This window comes from Felis catus, chromosome D1 (assembly GCF_018350175.1).
Source record: "Felis catus isolate Fca126 chromosome D1, F.catus_Fca126_mat1.0, whole genome shotgun sequence".
Taxonomy (NCBI): Eukaryota; Metazoa; Chordata; class Mammalia; order Carnivora; family Felidae; genus Felis; species Felis catus.
In genome coordinates this window covers 41,674,124-41,694,006 of record NC_058377.1, presented here as the reverse complement: position 1 = coordinate 41,694,006, position 19,883 = coordinate 41,674,124, and the positions used below count along the sequence as shown (strand labels likewise).

The 19,883-nt window shown below is 38.5% G+C and overlaps 1 long non-coding RNA gene across 1 annotated transcript in view; it reads right to left on the bottom strand.

Moving 5' to 3' along the window:
• Positions 1–202: 202 nt before the first annotated feature.
• The window catches only part of LOC123380446, a 43,734-nt gene continuing 24,053 nt past the window's right edge, over positions 203–19,883 (bottom strand). Inside the window, exon 4 of the long non-coding RNA XR_006586209.1 lies at positions 203–681. This is a non-coding gene — a long non-coding RNA (uncharacterized LOC123380446). The remainder of the gene's footprint in view (positions 682–19,883) is intronic.

Genomic DNA, 19,883 nt, shown 5'->3' with positions numbered 1-19,883 from the left:
TCATCTAACAATATGCATTTCTAAAGATTAAAAATGCCATTCAATATAATCTTATCACTCTTCTTTTACTTTTAAAACTTTTCCATTATTTTTCAAGTGATAGTATAATTAATATAATTATTTCAGTAGATAATTAGGCACAGAGTACACTAAGCATCTGGAAACTCAATATCCCAATGACAAAAGAATATGATGAGGGAAAACGAAACAATTGCCTGGCCAATAGAAATACGCAGCAAAATTAGAATTATTAAATGGTCTTCTGCAAAAATAACAATCTGAAGACTTTGCATTTCTACAGCATCATTATCATCATTATTAAGATGTTTATTATCGGGTCTGATCCTATGAAGAGCCAAAGAAAATAAACCACTATCTGGGAGTAATTTGTTCCCCCCATATGATGTGAATTAACTTTGCTTGGAGAATAGGGTCCCTGTCGGAGCACTGGGAAGAGATCACCTCTAGGGAGTCCATCTAATGTGAGTGCAGCAGCAGAGGCAGCAGCCAGGAAAACAGGAAATTGTGAGGCCATACCTTGACCAGAGGGAGTCCCAGTCTGCCACAGCTCACAGAAGCTCCGTCTGACAGCATATTCCCAAGGTATTGCAGTCTCTCCAGGCCTCCCGATGGGTTACATTACTCCAATATTTATTGCAGAGATTGCAGAGTCTGGTTTTTCTAGAAGGGGCACAGTGCAAAAAGCAAGGACTTGATATCCTATGTAAGCTCCTGATGACACAGAGTAGTGAAGAGGGAAGCAAGGAGTAATTTTTGTTCTTATTTCAGCCACCCTCTCACTTATTTCCTCCCCTAGGGAGGTCTTAGACCATTTCTGCCCGGTATATGCCTTATACATGTTCACCAAGTCAATGCAATCCCAGCACAACCCAATCACTGGCACAAACACCATCGACTCATAACTAAGATAGTCTGATGGTCAAAAGCCCAGGACTTATCATGCAAAGAACTCCACCACTTATGAGTTGTAGGCAAATGATGCAATAGCCGCAAAGCCTCCATTTTCTCTTCTGTAATTTGGGGGATATTGAATTTAAGTTAAATAGCATGAAGCACAACATATGACCCAATGTAAATAACCAATAAATGGCAGCTTTTATAATTATTTGATGCACCGACTTTTGATTTTGGCTCAGGTCATGCTCTTACAGTTCGTTGAGTCCAAGCCCCATGTTGGGCTCTATGCTGACATCAGGGAGCCTGCTTGGGATTCTCTCTCTCCCTCTCTCTGCTCCTAACCCCACTCATGCTCTCTTTCTCTCAAAAATAAATAAATAAACATTTAAAAAGAAAATAAATACAATTATTTGATGTAGTATTAAGGAATGACACGTGAGATATGTTGCCTCATTTGACAAATTCTTCACAGTCCATGAGATATACACCTTAAGCTGGGCATATTGAAAGGGCTCATTGTTTCGCCAAGGATCTCTCTGTATTAATTACAACCAACTTGGTCTAGCTTCGGCAAAAGAAAAAAGAGAGGATTGGAGAGTATAAGCAATAGTATTTCTTAGAATCAAAGTAGCTGTATCGCCACAGAATCCTGATTCTCCAAATACCAAAACTGAACATATCAATAAGGAGACTGCTTTGAACTATTCCTGAAAATGGGAACAGCATAGAAGATGCTCCATGTCCTCGATTACAAGATTTAGTTGAAGTAAATTACGATGCAAACAAGATAAACCTTGGGATGGATTGCTTCCCCAGTGAAAGAATGAGTTTGCCTCTACTTACTGATGAAATGGGTGATGATATTAATACTATCAAATGGGGTTTCAGATGTTGTAGAAAGAATGCAACTAAATTCTTCAGTTATGGCACAGGATTCTGTGATGGGCAGCCCTGAAAAACAATATGCCATGACAAAATAGTATCTCCCAGGAAGGAGAAACTAAAATTTCTCGGACAGTACTATTTGATACTAAAAGCGTCACTACTAAAAAGCCATCTTCTTGATTCACCAGGCCTAAACTGCAGTGATACATTCACTCAGGTGGAGAGGAGGCATCAAGAACATGGCAGACGTTTTCTTTGGTGGTAATCTGATTGCCTTTTTACTCCTAAGGTCTCTCAGTGAACAACAACCAGAGGAATCTGAATTTAAAAATAAATGCAAACATTTTTCTTCACAGCATCCATGCTATGATATATTCTTAGCATATGTAAAATTAAAGAGTATTTGTGTTCACTTCTGTTCAATCAATTTGTATGGTGTCAATCAGTATTTTCTTTTTTTAATGTTTATTTTGAGAGAGACAGAGCAAGCACGAACAGAGGAGGGGCAGAGAGAGAGAAAGAGAGAGAATCCCAAGCAGCCTCCCTGTTGTCAGCTTAGGGCCTGACGGGGGCACAAACCCACAACCATGAGATCATGACCTGAGCCGAAATCAAGAGTTGGCAGCTGAAATGACTGAGGCACCTGGGCACCCCTGTTTTCATATCCAGTGTTCATCAAAGTGTGTTTTAGGTATGATACTGTTTCTTGAGGGAAGAGGAGATATTTTGTACATTAATCATGCACTTTAAAAATGTATTTAAATTTTTTTAATTTTCTAGTATGTACATTTTTTATTTTTTCAAGTTTATTTATTTACTTTAAGAGAGAAAGAGAGAGCACAAGCAGGGGAAGGGCAGAGAAAGAGGGAAACAGAGAGTATCCCAAACAGGCTCCACACTGTTAGCGCAGAGCCCGATATGGGGTTCAAACCCGCAAATCATGAAATCATTACCTGAGCCGAAACAAGAGCCAATGCTCAACAGACTGCACCACCCAGGTGCCCCTTGTAAGCACATTTTTTAAAGTAAAAGGAAAGATGTAAAATTAATTTTAACCTAACATATCCAAAATATTATCATTTCAACATGGAGTAAGTATGAAATATTGATGATATATTTTATATTTTTTGTCCTGAGTTTTTGGAATGTGGTGTATATTTTGCACATACGGTGCAATTCAGTTTGGACTCGCCACATTTCAAGGACTCAGTCTCTGCACGTGGTGAGTGGATACCACATGGGAAAGCAGCTCCAGTGTCCAATCACCACCTGCAGCAATTGAAAGCAGTCACTAGCGATCACTCAGTAACCGCATAGCAGTCTCTCTGCCTGGTTCTCTTCTGCTCTCTGCTCATTTCCCTCTCCCTTTGGGACCATCTTGTCTCATCTCTCTATGCATGCTTAAAACGACTGACCCACAGACAAAGAGTATTTAACCGTGCTTAAAATCTAACCAAACTCAGATAATAACTATAATCCAAATCCCTCATCTATCGTGAAAAAATAGTCTGATTATTTAACTTGCCATGCGATCACCCCAGTTCCTATCAACTATTAGGAGGAAGGACGGGAAGAAGTACAATCATCATGGTTATCAGGTTTGAAACACACAGCATAAACCCACAATAAAGCCCTAACTGACCATTCTCTGGGATTCTTGCCATGGCTAACGTTTTCTGCAGACAATAGTACTTACCCTTTAATACTAATTGTTAAGCTAAATTGGTGCATCTCTTTTTGTTTAATTGAAGACATTAATTGGCAGCACCAGTGAAATGATAAATCAGGGATCAGCAAAATTTTTTGTTGTTTAAGGCCAGATGGTATATATTTTAGGCTCTGTAGGTCAAGAGACAAATTTAACCAGGTAAAGATATTAAAAAACATTAAAACTGGGAGATACAGGGTTCTAGTTATGGAATGAAAAAGTCACAGGGATGAAAGGTACAGCATAGGGAATGTAGTCAATGGTAATGTAATAGCCCTGTATGGTGATAGACAGTAGCTACCTTTGTGGTGAGCACAGCATCATGTACAGATTGTTGAATCACCGTGTGGTACACCTGAAGACAATGTAACATTGTGTGTGGATGCCGTCCAATATAAAGAAATACATACATACATACATACATACCTATCATTCTTAGTTCGCAGGCCATGCCAAAATTAGGTGAGAGCCCAGATCGGTAGTGCAGGCCACATAAATCTGTCCCTGTCATGTATTGTACTAAATGATGGCTCCTAGGTTTAAGTCTGGTTCTTTCATCACCCTGGGAAACCTGTAACAGCCTCTAATGTTAGCAGCATGATGAGTTTTAGCTCTACTGTTCAGAAATTTAAAAGAAAGAGACTGCGCTCTGCTGCAGCCAAGTGATCCCCGTCATTAAGTGGGCCTTGCTTCCTCCTGCTGCTCTTAGGCTCCCTGCAGTCTGGGCCTTCGAAGGGGATTTGTCTCCTGCACACACAGAAGGTACAGCTATTGAGGAAATTCACCTCCTAAGAGGGCATGTCTGGTCACATGGATCCTGGCTCACCCCCAGGTGAGCTATTACTATAACTCTCACACTGGCAATTATCCTCACTAGTAATGAATCAAGCTACTCTCCAGGACAGGCAGGAGTCTATGAATGTCTTCTTTATTTAGCTCCTTATCTTGGGCACGTAGCTTAACCTAAGTCCGTGTTCCATGATATGAAAATTAGAGTTGGGCTGCCTAGCTCACAGGGTGGCTGTCAGGACAGAATGACAAAGGTGAATGGATCCCTCAGCACCATGTTTGACGTACATGAGACCTCTAATAGGTGGCGCTGATAATGCAGCGATGATGACAATGATGGTGGTATGATGGTGGCAGTGACAGTAGCTGTGATTCAAGCTCAGACAGTCAAATCAAAGCATTTCTCCTAGGAACACACGGAGTCCCGTTCACGTAATCTCAGGTCCAAGTCCCCTTGTTCCATCAGCAGGCACGGCAATATTCGAGCCTTACTGATAAGATTCGATCTGGAATTCCCACTTCACACGTTTCTAGTCATTTCCATTTCAGGTATTTTAATGAGAAGCAGCTTTTCCCAGCAATGTGTCCCAAGAAAACGGAGTTCTGTAAGCTAGACGTTTTATACACACACACATGGGCGTGCACATACCACATCTACACAACTTCTGTGGATCAAGAAGTTTGAGAAATATTGAGCTAAAGAAAGTTAAACATGTTTCCTGAAGCAGACTTGTATTTTTTAAGTTATATGTATTTTGAGAAACAGAGAAAGTGCACATGAGCAGGGGAGGGACAGAGAGAGAGGGAGAGAGAGCATCCCAGGCAGTCTCCATGTGGTCAGCACAGAGCCTCATGAGGGACCTGAACTCATGAACCTGTCGTGGGGCTCAGGCTCACAAACTGTGAGATCATGACCTGAGCCTAAATCAATTGCCAGCCGCTTAACCAACTGAGCCACCCAGGTGCCCCTCCTGAGACAGACTTTTAAAACACTTTTACTATGATAGTATATGCTGTGACTCTTTATGAGGGAACTAAAGAAAAACATAATTTTCCAAATCTGACATAGACTTTTTTTTTTCACTGAGTTGATTGTAGTGTCAGCTTTGTGTAAAATATAGTTTCAAAATGGTGATAATGTAACAGGCATTTATTGAGCAATTAATATATGCCATGCTTTCTGCTAAGAACTATTATTTCATTTGACTCTTAAAATAATCCTATGGGATAGGTACTATTCTATATTATCAATTCACAAAGGAGGAAACCTCTCAGATGATTTACATTCCCCAAGATCAAACAATAGAATATATATCTGAGCCAAGTAATCTGATTCCAGAACCTGTGCTCTTTTCTTTTTTTAAGTTTGTTTATTTTTGAGACAGTGCAAGTCAGGGAGGGGCAGAGAGACAGGGAATCCCAAGCAGGCTTCTCACTACCAACACAGAGCCCAACAGCAGGCTCAAACCCACGAAACCATGAGATCATGACCTGAGCCAAGAGCTGGTCACCCAACTGACTGAGCCACTTAGGCGCCCCCAGACCCTGTGCTTGATTCTCATTACAGTATTGAGAAAACTGGTATGTGACGTCCTATAGTCCAGATTAGGAGCTAAATAAAGGCAAATCAGCAGGTGAAAGTGGATGCTTTACACTCATAAGAATAACATCCAAACTCTCTTCGTTTCCTTTGAAATGGCAAATTTCTCAGGTTTTGTTTTTGTTTTTTGTTTTGTTTTTTTTTTTGCCAGTAAGAAGCTTACACTATTTTTGTCCTGAGCCATTAGACTGAATAATATTGAATTCAGATTCCTAGAGCAAATGGCTTGTATTTGGATTTCTGGCTGTCTGCCTGAGTGCTTTTGGTATAAAATCATATTCTTAGAGATATACAGCCTGCCTTTAGGTATTGGTTCTACCACTAAATAGCTGTTAGACCTTGAGCATCTGATAAAACTTCTCAGTTTCTCCATCTATAAATTGAGAATAATAGTCTTGAACAACATCTTCCTAGATACATCTCCTGAGGCAAGGGAAACAAAAGCAAAAATAAACTATTGGGACTACCTCAAAATAAAAAAGCTCCTGTGTAGCAAAGCAAACAATGAACAAAACTAAATGACAGCCCATGGAATGGGAGAAGGTATTTGCAAATGACATATCCAATAAAGGGTTGGTACCCCAAATATATAAAGAACTTATATAACTCAACATGCAAAAAACAAATAGTCCAACTAAAAAAAGGGCAGAATACATGAATAGATATTCTCCAAAGAAGACGTCCAGGTATCCAACAGACCCAAGAAAAGATTCTCAACATCACTCATCATCAAGGAAATGAAAATCAAAACTACTATGAGATATCACCTCATACCTGTCAGAATGGCAAAAATCAACAACACAAGACACAACAAGCATTAGTGAGAATGTGGAGAAAAAGGAACCATCTTCCACTGTTGGTGGGAATGCAAACTGGTGCAGCCACTATGGAAAACAGTTTGGAGATTCCTCAAAAAAATAAAAAAATAAAACAAACCTACCCCTATACTCCAGTAATTCCATTACTGGGTATTTACCCAAAGAATATGAAAACACTAACCTGAAGGGATACGTGCACCCCTATGTTTATAGCAGCATTGTATATAAGAGTTAAATTATGGAAAGAGGCATGTGTCCACCAACTAATGGATGGATAAAGAAGACATGGTATATATATATATATATATATATATATATATATATATATATATATATATATATATCCAATGGAATATTAGCCATAATAAAGAATGAAATCTTGCCATTTGTAACAACATGGATGGAGCTACAGAGTATATAATACTAAAGGAAATAAACTGGTCGGAGAAAGACAAATACCGTCAGATTTCACTCATATGTGGAATTTAAGAAACAAAACAAAGGAAAACAGAGACACCAAAAAACAGAGTCTTAACTATAGAGAACCAACTAATGGTTACCAGAGAGGAGGTAGGTCGGGGGATGGGTGAAATAGGTGAAGGGGATTAAGAGTACACTTCTCTTGGGGGGCCCTGAGTAATATACAGAATTGTTGAACCACTATATGGTACACCTGGAATGAATATAACAGTGTTTATTAACTATACTGGAATTAAAATTAATTTAAGAAAAAGAAAAGCATGCAAATTGGGAGCAAGATGGACTTATAATGATAAACATGAAACTGCTCTAATTTCTTTGAAATGCACATCAATTTCTATATTATTGGCAACAGGTTACTTGTGATATGATTTTGATCCAAGACCATGAAACAATGTATCCTGATTCAGAGGGTGAGAACCTCTGCTTGTAAAACTTGCCAGAAGAGTTAGGTGGTGATAGGAGGAGCCATTAAACTTGCAACATACTTCCCTGTCTACTCATGTTGCTACCTTAATTTTAGTTGACAAAGTGATGTGTATGGTTTTGCACTGTTCCCAAATGATGTTTGTATATGCAGTAAATCAACTTGCAGCATTCAATAAATCCTATGTTCCTATTCAAAAACAAAAAAATAAATAAATACAGAAAGTAAATAAACAACAACAAAAATAATAGTTTTGAGAAGGGAATGAGTATATTCATGTAAATATTCATGGAATTTAATAAGTTAACATTTGTATATAGTTCATAGAGTATCTGATCTAAGAATAAGCTTTATATAAGCATTAAATAAACTACACAAATAAAGTATTTAAAAAAACACAGTAACCATTTGCTAATGTTGAATATTACTGTTACTGTTAGGAAAATTAATAAAATCTTACCAATTACAGATAATTAGGAAATTTGTAATTGCCTTCATTAATAGCAACTAACTGTACCCTCAAAATCTTTTGTAACGTGGTTCTTTCTGTACCAGCAAATTATTCTCTGTTTTTCTGGGAACATCGATCATTATTAGAGCCTTTGGGAACCAGGAAATAAAGAAAAGAAACACCTGGAGCACCTGGGTAGCTCAGTTGGTTAAGTATCCGACTTCAGCTCAGGCCCAGGTCACGATCTCTCAATAAGTGAGTTCGAGACCCACATCAGGCTCTGTGCTGACAGCTCAGAGCCTGGAGCCTGCTTCGGATTCTGTGTCTCCCTCTCTCTCTGCCCCTTCCCCACTCAAGCTCTGTCTGTCTCTCTGTCTCTCCTTCTCTCAATAAATAAACATTAAAGGAAGGAAGGAAGGAAGGAAGGAAGGAAGGAAGGAAGGAAGGAAGGAAGGAAGGAAGGAAGGAAGGAAGGGAAGAAGGGAGGGAGGGAGGGAGGGAGGGAGGAAGGAGAGGAACAAAACTCCTAAATCTTGAAATAACTGCTCAAATCCCTTATACTAAAATTTTAGTATTTTGTGGAATGGAGGAATATTCTCATCATTTACACACAAGGCTAAGTGTCTTAGTCACCTGAATTCTCACAGTTCAGCAGATTAGAAATGCTACATTAGAAGGCAGGCAGCTACATGATGCAAGTACACAGACCCTAGAAGAAACAGGTGACTCCTAGAAATGAAAATGAGAAAAACAAAACATACCAATTAGAACTTAACATAATTACTGATTGCTGTAATGCTCATTTTGAGTCATTGAAAAAAAAAGTCACATTATAATCTATACTTTTAAGAAAGCATGAAGTTAAGTAGTTTAGAAAAATGTCCTCCAAAACCAGTTGAAAACATTTGGTCAAGTGGTAAAACTTCAGTTACATAGAAACTTCACCTTTATTACCCCAAATTGCCCTGCAGTGAGATGTCACTGTACTTGATTTGGGTAATGAAATCTTATGACATTGAGGACACATGTTTACAATACAAATTGTAACTTATGTGCTTACTAGCTAAGAGAGTGGTTGGTTGTTTCCCCTGGGCATTATCTGGAAAATAACAGGATTTCTCTAAGCATAAACCAAATACCTGGAAAAAGGTGTGCTTATGAAACAAGCTTCATAAAAACAATAAGTAAAATATACTCCTAGCAAGTATATGTAGAGGCTCATTCATTAAAAATGGAAATTTTACCTTTTTTGGCAGGTTTCTGTACGCTCAAATTACAATGGATTAAATTATTTAACACTATCAAGTTGCTACGCAGCAATTACAATGCATAAAGAACTTTAGAGTTTATGTGACACTTTTTAGCCATTGTTTCATTTGATATCCACACTATAATAACAATAATAATAATAATAGCCACACCTACAATAGCTATATGTGGAACACTATCCTAAAATTTTACATGGATTTTCTCATTTATTACATCAAAATAATCCTGAAGGTTAAGTATTGTTTTATCTAAGAAGAAACAGGGTTAGGAGTTTAGTTAGCTAGTCACACAGCTAATTACTTGCAGAGAATACAATATACTTCCAACACAAGCAATATGTTCTAAATCACAATGCACTGTTGCTTCCAAACACTCTTTTAAGTGCTGGAATTTTTTTCACTGTGATCATTTTTAAGAAAATTAATCTCAGAGCACTTAAATAATATCCAAGATTATTGGATAGTAAGTAAGCCAAGGGTCAAACTTTGGCCTATTTTTTTTTTTTTTAAACTTGGGCCTTTTGACTAGAGTGATGCCATGTTTTTGCTCTGTCCTTTTCACCTTCCTAGATCAAGGAAGCACATTATGCTTTCAAATTCTTGACTCAAAGAACTCCACACAAATAAACGTCCACAGCACAGCTACAGAGTGCCAAGCAAAATGATCTCTAGGATTTATAGGTAAGGACTCCCTAAAAAACCAGAAGTGCAGAAGTGACTTTGTCAATGAAGCTGGTGCATCAGTAGCTCTCTAGCTAAAAAGCCTGACTCACTGACTTTCAGGCTTTTGCTCTAACTCTAAAAGCACACTGCTTTGTACATCTGATCCCAATCATCTCCCAACAACAGACAATTAACATCAAAATATCATTTACATAAGACAGGGAGGGAATGTGCTTATTATTTTGAGTCTGTTCCTCCTGCTGCAAATAGTTCAAAAGGGATGCCACTCTTAGCAAATTTGGAGTCTGAGGACCAATTTAGAAAGTAATAGGAAAAAAAAAAATCCTAACATAATATAAGACCTAGTCTTCCACCTTCTGTCTGTCTCTGAACTCACTGGTTGACTTCCCAGGTGAATGGGATGGACAGAGACATTGATGGTCATTATGGCTGCTCAGGCTTTGGAAGGATTCACAGCCTATACACGGCTTACCCACAGATCCTTATTAGACAGCCAAAATAAAAGACTCACAAAAATCAAGGTGGCTGGGAAGTATGTTTCCATTTCCAAAGAGGTATTCCCTCACCGTTCTATGTAATTAAGACAAAAAACTAGGTTGTTCATTGAAAAGTCCACTGTGATACACTTCAATGTTTAATTATGACATTCATCACTATTTGCCTTTGACTGAAAGAAATCCTGCCATATTTCCAGAGGCAACGAAATCCCAAGGTTATATTAAACAATGCTTCTGGACTAGGTAAAAACAGCATGGACTCTGGCTATGTCTGGTTCATTAAAGAGCTTTTCGCGGAGCTCAACAGCAGGAACCACGCACTGTGCTGTTAGCAGCAACAGTGATGCGCGGCCACTGCCTGCACGCAGCTGTGTGTGTACGCGTTATGAAACAGAGAATCCTTTTTCTGCTAAAGCCAGAAAGGAAACAAAAGGGGCTTCCAAATGTAGCACGCTTTCTCAGTTTTTTCCTATATTCATGTCTTCACAGGGGCAAGTGGGAAAGAGACACAAAATAAAATTTCCAAAATATAATAAGTGCCCTGAAAATTAACCTGATTTAAAAAGTCTTTGATGACTCACTGGAAGAGAAAGGATTCTTTTATTTCAAGTAAGTCCAATATTTATAATATCATTTTTATCATAGTAGAACTACTGACTATGAATTCAAAAGTTGCCTTATGCCAACTTCTGTCATTTCATTACTGTACCCACTTGTTCTGATTTTAATGAAGAATTTTCACATGAAAGTTAACCCTTTAAATTGTATTTCCCCTCGGGGCACCTGGGCGGCTCAGTTGGTCAAGCGTCTGACTTGGGCTCAGATCATGATCTCACAGTTTGTGAATTCCAGCCCTGCATCAGGCTCTGTACTAACAGCTCAGAGCCTGGCGCCTGCTTCAGATTCTGTGTCTCCCTCTTTTTCTGCCCCTCCCCAACTCGTGCTCTGTCTCTCTCTGTCTCAAAATATAAATAAACATTTAAAAATTTTTAATTGTATTTCCCCACTTAAATTTTGAATTTTGAAGCTAATAATATGGTTTTGGGTTTTTTTGGTTGCTTGTTGTTGTTGTTGTCGCTGTTGTTGTTGTTGTTTTTAGTGTCCTAAAGCACTTGGGGAGCTCCTGTGTTCACGTTAGTTGGATTTACAAACTCTGAGACATACTCTGGTCATTGTTACCTCGATAGTACAATTGCATAAGTACTTTAAGGAGTTTATTTCATTTACTAATGTTTCCCAAAAAGTGTTATGTAGGCACAGATAGCAGTTTTAAGCAAAGAGAACTCATCTGCAACATTTCAACCTTAGAAATAAACTGGGTAGTGGTTAGGATCACAGTGTGTATTTAGTTGTTTTTGTGTAACATTGAGCCAAATACAAGTATATAGTTACATGTTTATTGTGTACGTTTCAATAGTAAGGATGGATTGGTAGCCTGTCTCCTAAAAGTGAAAAGTACATATACACCACAAGGTAAATAATCTTAAATGTAAGTCACATTTGGAAAAAAAAAATGTTATCAAAAGAAGTTTATCACCCCATCATCAACGCTGCTTAAGACCAGAATTTAGGATGGATTTATAAAAACACTGAATGTAAGTCCCATGAGGGCAGAGAACTTTGCCGATGCATCAAAAACCTCTAGAACAATCCCTGACATAAAGCTGGCACTCAATTAAACATAAGTTGAATTTAATTGAATTTTTTCCCATTCATTTTCAATCCAGTTACAAACGTGCAGGTTTTTATGATCCTGTGTGTGTGTGTGCACACATGCACACACACACACACACACAAAGAATTGGGACTTTTTCAACTAGAGGGATTCTCTGAACTGCTCTGGACTTGCCCTTCCTGTCATCTACCTTTTTTTTTTTTTTTTTTTTTTTTTTTTTTTTTTTTTTTTTTTACTTTTCTTTATTTTTTAACTGTCTTCACACCCTTCTAATGACACCTTCATGGCTTCAATTAGCCGGAATTGGTATCTGTAGCTTGCATCAAGAACTCCTAATGGAAATATTAGTTTTATCACAAACTATCAGTCTCAAAAGTCTATCCAATAAATGAAATAATCCAGGACATTGCTGAAGAGAGGGATGTGTGCTTGGGGCGGGGGTGGGGGAGGCAGGTTAGGGAAAATGGTTGCTTTTTGTTTTGAGGTTTAACTTTTTAGTGGTGACCAAATGGGATTAAATTGTTTACAACCACCTGGATGTGAAGTGAGCATTACTGGTTAGACTTAGAGATGTGCCATATGGCTGCTCATTAATTGCTCATAATGAAGCTTTAACTACAAATAATTGAAGTAACCAGGCCTTGGAGCTCTCTTAATTTACTTTCCAATCATTCCAGCCATTCTCCCTGAGTCCTCTCCACACACACCCTACTCCCTCACCCAGCCCATTCTTCTGGGCCAGAATTTCAGCCAGCCAAGGGAGGAAGCAAGCCCAGACAACTTCTATTTTCCTGCTTATCCCTTTGTAAGGTAGCTAGTCATTCCCATCTGAGAGGTCAGTCTCACAGAAGGTCTCTGAAGCCAGAATACTTAAAAGGCCAGCATCCTTTTATGAGCAGAAAGCACATGCAGAATAGCCACACAGGCTAAATCCTGTGCTTTGGGATCACTGTGTTCTGCTCAGAAATCATCAAAGGCCTTTTATACCAGAAAAGTAACTAGAGAACCTGCTGTGTGCACACAGGCTGGGTTTTCCTCGAGAAATTGGATATTATTATCAGTATCAGGACTTTTCAACAGTGGGTCATGACCCATTAGTGGGACTTAAAATCAATTTAGTGGATTGAAGCCAGCATTTTGTTAAGCGTGACTTAAAGTTTTGGAATTCGATTCTGTTGCTCGGAAAAATGAATCCTTATTTCATTTAAGCTGCACATAGCAGGCAACACTGAAAACAAGATATATAGATGTTCTGAGCAGGCGACACTCACAGAATGTGCTGTGAAGTCCATTTTGTGACTAATGTTATAGCTCACAGACATGTTAGCAATGCTGTGTGCTGTCCAATGGTGCCCGATTCTTGGAATGATCCTGACTGATGGGGTGATAGACGACTCAGTTGTCCTTCCGTGCTATTGAAAGACTGAGCATGCTGTGCACATGGAAAGCTGTAAAACCAATACTCCATCAATAACCTTTGTATACCGCTATTTACAGTTTTAGGCCCTGGGCTAAGTATTGGATTGCCCTTTCTGGGCAAGGAGCTGGAGGTGAGTATTAGGATTATCCTTATTTTACAAATGAGGAAACTGAGCTTCAAGGAGCTAGATAACTTGGCTAACAAGCAGCGGAGCTTAGAGACCTCTCACGGCCACAATGTTACACTGCTTCTCCACAGAACTTGAAGGGGTCAAGCCTGTGACCTTAACGACATCACCCTGTCTGGTCAACTGGGTAAACGTGCTCCATTAGTGCACCCGGAGCAAACGGTCACAGCTCAAGGGCAAAGTGGGGCAAGGGGTATGGATCCCAGACATTTCTTGGCTCAGATTCTCTTCTTCCTGAGCTCATTTTTTTTTCAACTTCTCCTGAAAGAACTGCCTTGTGTGGAATAACTATAATTTGATTCAGAAAGTTTTGCTGAAACTCTCTTACCTTTCTTTATTCCTTTGTGTAGTCTTCATAATTTCTAGCTCTATTGAATTTCCCGATATCTTTTGTCTTTTAACTCCTCCATCTAATACAAAACTGTTTCGCTCCCACTTTGAGTCACACTGTTTTCACTTATTAAATCTTCCATTTTTAATTTGCCTACTGAAGGCGTTTGTCTGTTACCAAGCTTAAAAATGCCATGAGTTAATGACACCTAATAGATGGAGAGAAAATTAAATCTAAACTATTGAAAACAGTCAGCTTTTAAAAAATATATATCATAAAATCACTCTCCCAGAATGCCCTGGAGAGCAAATTAGATAGATGGCTGGAGTTCAATAAAAACAACTTTGAAATGTATTGGGACTGGGTTATTACATGCTTCTGCTGCTTACAGCCAGCATATTTCCTCTTTACTGTAACTCGTAAGTTCAAGCTACAAATACTTCCTATTGACCTGAACTTAGTTGCACTTCAGGGTCCTTCTGTCTTGACTGCCAGCTGCCTACAATATCTGTTACAGGGATTTGGTAAGGTTTTATGATGACTCTGATTTTTTCCCACATCAGCCATGTTTTACATTGGACAAGTGCATTTCATTTTATTATGTTATTAAGATCCTAGAGTGGTAAGAAAACAGAAGACACAACAGGAGGGTGGCATGACACAGGGATAACCACTTGGGTCAGAAAGGCAAGGAGAGTCAGGTTCAGATTTTTGTTTCTTGCCATAACCATGCTACCGCCCGGCTGGCCACTCCTCCGCCCACCTCAGTGACTCTTGTTCCCCAGTCCCCTTTTCCTTCACCATAGTCCTCTGCCCACTTTTCTTTCTTCCCCAATTTCAGTGCTAAGGTTGAAAGAGTGCTGAATAGTCCAAACAGGGCTACAAATGAAACATGAAACAGAAGCCGTGAATAACTCTTTCGGGTGCCCATTTCAAGGTAAACCTTGATTTGTTATTTAGACCCTCTCACACTGCCAGGCATACTATGCTGTGGTTTAAATTGTGGGACCACCTGTATGACAGGCAAGATGGCATCAGATACAAACGCTCCAGCTTTGGAATCAGATGGCCTGGGCTCAAATCATAGTTCCATCATATTACTAACAGTGTGACTTCAGACTAGTTACTTAGCTTCCCTGTACCTTATGTCTAAAATAAGTTACACAACAGTGAGGACTTCACAGAGTGTGTGAAAATTAACTGAGATTATAGATGTAAAATGTTCAATGAATGGCACATTGTGAAGGTTCAATATATGTTATTTGAATATTGTATTACTACTACTACACCAAGCCCAAGCAGAGAAGTCAGAAGAGAGCAAAGTTAGGTACAGTCGTGGCCACAACAAGAAGCCCACTACTGGGAGGCAAGGCACAGAAGTAGATGTAATTATGCAAAAGGCAGAGAGAGGTGGGGCTCAGAGAGTATGCATGTAAGTGGGCTGCAGGTCAGATGAGGTGGGCAACAGGAGACAGTACTTGCCTGAAAGGCTTAGAGAAAAGAGCCCTGGACTCTTGTACAGGTCACACACTGACTGGTGAGAGGGGTTGTGGCAGGTCACAGGCGCTCGGCCTCTTGCTCAACTCAGAAGATGTGCAATGAAACCATTGGCTAACCCCACCTCTGATGCCCCTTTGAGCTGTTGGAGATTACGTCACACACCTGCAAGTGAGTTACAGTTAGTGAAGATGGGGAGAATATAGAGGCAGAATCAGAAGGACTGCCACAAGGAGGAAAGAGAAGGGGGAGGGGGATAAATGCATTGGAGGATGGGAAATACGGGAGGTAGAGACAGATCCAGGAGAAAAATAGTAAAATTGAACGCAATTTTCCCCATTACCTTTAATGCCAGTACATTTGTAGAAGGAATTATCCCACATCAGTACACTGAGGCTAGTTCCTCAAATATCTGAAAATGTGCACGGACCTTCCCTCATACTAGCAACTACCCTCATGAAACATAAAACAGTTAGTTAGATATGGTATCATCCAGTGGCCTTAGGTCAAGACACACACACACACACACACACACACACACACACACACACACACGGAAAATACATTATCCCTAACCCCAATCGACCATCCTTATCTAACACTAGACTTAATTACATAAATTGAAATTGTTAAAACTTCCAGTTAATTAAAATTTCTATATAAATACAAATAGGATTTAACATGTATCGGCTGGCTGGCTCTAAATAAGAGGCTCCCGAACAGCATTTTAAAATATTATCCCACAAAAATAACCCAGAATAATTCTCTAGTCCCATAATATTCTGTTGAAAACTATCTTTCTGGAACAGTCGAATAGCAATATTAAAACAGTAATGTGCTCAACCATTTGTCTTCTTCCCCTTAGACTTGTTCCTCTCACACACACAAATAAAATGGCATGGGGAACACTTTAAAGTTTTCTTTTCTTAGCTTGCCTTGTATTTTCTTACAACTGTATATATAAACATATTCAGGGTATGCATGCATGTGTATTTTTTAAACCACTCAACATTCATTCATTTTTCATCTGGTATCAGGTATTTGAAGATATACCCTTCTTGAATTTATAGACAATGGGGGATCGAAACCAAGATCCCCTATTCAAAAAAAGAGTTTGTTATTTTTAAGAGATGAACTCTCTCTCTCTCTCTACGTGTGTGTATATGTATATATATATACACATATATACACATATACATATGTGTATATACACATATATACACATATACATATGTATATGTGTTCATATATACATATGAACTCTCTCTCTCTCTCTACGTGTGTGTATATGTATATATATACACATATATACACATATACATATGTGTATATACACATATATACACATATACATATGTATATGTATATATATATATACATATATATACACACACACATACACACACACACACACACACACACACACACACACACACACACACCTAGTGCAAATGAAATAAAATGAACACATTAACCTTCATCCATTAAATAAAATTATTTTCGGGGTGCCTCAGTTGGTTAAGCATCCGACTTTGGTTCAGGTCATAGTCTCGTGGTTCATGGGTTCTAGCCCCACGTTGGGCTGTGTGCTGACAGCTAAGTGCCTGGAGCCTGCTTCAGATTCTGTGTCTCTTTCTATCTCTGCCCCAACCCTGCCTATGCCCTGTCTCTCTCTGTCTCTCAAAAATGAATAAAAAGATTAAAATAAGACAAAATAAGACAAAATAAAATAAAATAAAATAAAATAAAATAAAATAAAATAAAATAAAATAAAATAAAATAAATTTTCTAGTAGGAAGATACACTGAAATTGGACATTAAATCTGTGTATGCTCATACACATGCAAACACATACACACACTCACACATACAAAGTGGGCTGACTCTAAAGTGGAAAAAGCCCTGTGATAGTTTTATTTCAGGCATCAGTGACATTTTATTCTTTCTCACTAAAGCCCTGAAGTGGCCTATTCTTTTTTCAAACTAGCTTTTCAAAGATACTGCTATTTCTCAGCTTCCCAGTGACAATTACAGCATTCTGAAATATTCAAAGCATGGCACATCTGGCCCATAAACACCTCAGGTTTCCGGAAACCAAATTTTCAGTTTGCCTTTTTATTCAACAATCATTTTATTTTTTCAGTTGTATTTCCTTTGAAAGAAATAGCTCAGACTTTGTATCTATCCAGTTTTTTTAAACTAAATATTTTTCAGGTGGATCACAGGGCTAGCTAACCTCAGATGAGAAAATTGTTCATTTTGAGGATTATCAAAGGAACAATTTTCATTTACAGATGATTTTCTCTCCAAAATTCAGTGCCTCTCTAAATGACCTCTCTCAGGTGAATAACCCCAGCTGGTATGCCCAAGTATGTCTGTGAGAAAACATGCACATTTATTCAGATTTGTAGATTTGTAGGGGGTCCCAAAGCACCCCATCCTTGGCCTTCTTTCTCTTACTCCATGTTTCTTTCTGGATAATTTCATCTATTCTCATGGCTTCAGCTACCACCCAAATGTTGATGATATGCAAATATATTTATCTAGCTCGCTGTCATTTTCCAAATTCCATTCTGAAATTTCTGGAGTGTTCCAGAGGATGCAAACCCTTAGCCAGACTCATTAAGCAAAAAGACAAAGCACCTTCAAAAAAAAAAATCAAAAACAAGAGAGGAGAAGCCACCAACTGACATCACAGAAACACAAAGGATTATAAGAGAATACTACGAAAAATTATGTGCCAACATATCGGACAACATAAAAAAAATTGATAAATTCCTAGAAACACACAATCTTCCAAAACTGAATCAGAATGAAATAGAAAATCTGAACGGACCAATTACCAGTAATGAAATTAAATCAGTAATCAAAAAGCTACAAAAAAGGCAACGTGCAGGACCAGATGGCTTTGGTAGAAAGAGGAGTTCTTTCTACCAAATGTTTAAAGAAAAGTTAGTACCTATTTTCCTCAGAGTATTCCAAAAAAATAGAAAATGAAGGAAAACTTCCAAATACATGAGACCAACATCCTGTATCAGCCACCAGTATCAAAACCAGCATTAGCCACAAGACACCACAAAAAAGAAAACCAACGTCCAATATCCCTGATGGACAGAGATGTAAAAATCCTCAACACAATCTTAGCAAACAGCATATAATATAGTAAGAGGATCATTCATCAAAATTGAGTGGGATTTTTTTTAATGTTTATTTTTGAGAGAGAGAGTGAGAGCACAAGCAAGGAAGGGGCAGAGAGAGAGGGGTACAGAGGATTCAAAGTGGGCTCCATACTGACCATAGAAAGCCCAATGCAGGGCTCAAACTTTCGAACCCTGAGATCATGACCTGAGCCAAAGTTGGACTCGTAACTGACTGAGCCACCCAGGTGCCCTTCAAGTGGGATTTACTCCAGGGATGCAAGGTTGGTCCAAAATTCACAAGACTAAATTGCCTCAAAGTGGAACTCATCACCTTTCTAGTAAAACCTCTCTCTATGAGTCAGGCAATACATCAGCCTTCTAAGGGTTCCATAACAAAGGACCACAGTCTGTGTGACTTAAATGACAGAAACTGATTTCCTCACAGTTATGGAGGCTGGAAGCTGAAAATTAAGGAATTGACAAGTTTGATTTCTTCAGAGGTCTCCTCCCTGGCTGGTAAATGGCTGTCTTCTGGTTTCTTCATACCATTTTCCCTCTGTGTGTGTCTGCGTCGTAATGAACTTTTCGTATAAGGATATAAGTCACATTGGTTTCGGGTCCACCCCAATAAGCTCCTCTTGACTTATTAACCTCTTTAAAGACCCTATCTCTACATACAGTCATAGTCTCAGGTATGTGGGGTTAGGACTTCAACATACAAATTTTGAGGGGATGCAGTAAATCCATAATAGGCAACATAAATGGGAGGTTTTTTTCCTGAGTCAAATACCTGAGAACAGTGGTAGATCAAGGGCAGGGTTATATAGTGAGAACTATCCATCTCAGGTAGTAAATCATGGGGTGCATTATATAGAGAGAATTTATGCACAATAGTAAACCTGACTAAAAGTTGGTTTATTTTTATCACCATGTGATGACATTTTATCTAAACAATGTCAGTGATAAAACTCTTCCTTCAATTTTTTTTTCTAAATTCTAAATAATTGCCATGATTATTCTTGAGTTTTAATAATATATGTGCAAGTGTCAAACTAGCCTATTTTATGACATGCTATAATAAGCATTTTATTGTTCGTGGAAAATAATC